Source organism: Ichthyophthirius multifiliis (genome assembly GCF_000220395.1).
Source record: "Ichthyophthirius multifiliis unplaced genomic scaffold scaff_1120509251110, whole genome shotgun sequence".
Classification (NCBI taxonomy): Eukaryota; Ciliophora; class Oligohymenophorea; order Hymenostomatida; genus Ichthyophthirius; species Ichthyophthirius multifiliis.
Window position 1 is genome coordinate 1 of NW_004086195.1, and position 1544 is coordinate 1544.

The window sequence follows — 1544 nt, forward strand, 5'->3', positions numbered from 1 at the left end:
TAATAATAATAATAATAATAATAATAATAATAATAAAAATAGATTTGATATTAATTTTTAAAAAATAAATTAAAATTATAATAATAATAGTTTTGATATTGATTTTTAAAAAATAAATTAAAATTATAATAATAATAATTTATAGATTATTTAAAAAGAATAGTATTAATAATAAATTTAGAATTTATCTTTTTCATCTTTTTTTTAGAATAATTAAAGTTAAGTAAATATATATAATATATAATTTTTTCATATAATATTTATTTATATAAATTTTATTATATTTTTGATATATAGAATTAAATTAAGAAAATTTTTTAAAATAATTTAATATTATATAAAACAATTCTTCTTTTAAAAATATGTAATAATAATGTAAATAATAGCAAGACAATAATAAATATAATATTTCTATATAATCTAGAAAATCAGATATTTAAAAATTAAATAAAAATATTTCTGACATAAATACAAAATAATAATAACAAGAATAAAGTTTATAATTTAATACAAATTAAAATATTGATATTAGTATTAATTCATCTATAAATAGTGCAACTAGAGTATAAATGTAAATACAATATTAAAATAAAATTAATGAAATTAAATAAACAGAAATCTAAAAATGGAATACAATGATTAGTATGCATAATTCAATAGAAAAATAAGGAAACGTTTCATAAGAAGCTAGCCTTTTTTTAAATTAAATAAAAGTTTAAAGTGAAGAATATAAATAGAATTTATAAAATACCGGAAATATATTATAATAATAAAACAATAAAAATATTACTAATAATAATACTTTAAATACTTTTTAAAAAATACAAAAAAAACCTTAATTATAAATTGATGTAGAAAAGATTGAATAAACTTATTAAAATTAAATTAATTAAAATAAAAATGTTAATAATTAAAATAATAATATTAAATAATAATAAAAAAATAATTCTTATAATTATACTTCTTCTACACCTAATTCTTCTAGTATAGCTCCTCCTTCTTTACCTATATTAAATTTTATGAAAATAAAAGAACATACAGATAATGAATAATATTTAAAAAGTTCTTAAGAATTAAAATCTATTTTCGACTTGAATCCTTTCGGGTAGTACTTTGATGAAGACGGAAAATAGGTTATTAAAGAAATATTATAATAGGAATCTATAAATAGGATTTTTTAAACTAGAGAATAAGTATTGGAGAAAAGAAAAGATGTTTAAGAATAATATATAAATAAAATGTTAGAAAATAAGAAGATTTCTCAAACAAGTTTTTAGAGGAAAAAAATAGAGTTGGAAAAATGGGTTTAATAGGAGAAAGTTAATATAGAAAAAAATAGATTAAAAATAAAAAGGACGATTATTAGTACAGAAGAGACTATTAAAAAAACTTATAGAGATTTAGAGTTTATGAAAATGATATAGGAAAGTAATAATACTAAAAAAAATTTAAATGAGGATATTTCATAAAAATTTAAAATTAAAAAAATAACTCTAAAGAATATATTAATAATAATTCCTTTTTACCAAATAATAATATTAATA

General features: G+C 14.4%; 6 annotated features.

Moving 5' to 3' along the window:
- Nucleotides 1-41: a microsatellite.
- Nucleotides 30-141: a microsatellite.
- Nucleotides 30-157: a microsatellite.
- Nucleotides 158-238: 81 nt separating this feature from the next.
- Nucleotides 239-284: a microsatellite.
- Nucleotides 285-876: 592 nt separating this feature from the next.
- Nucleotides 877-930: a microsatellite.
- Nucleotides 905-947: a microsatellite.
- Nucleotides 948-1544: the final 597 nt, after the last annotated feature.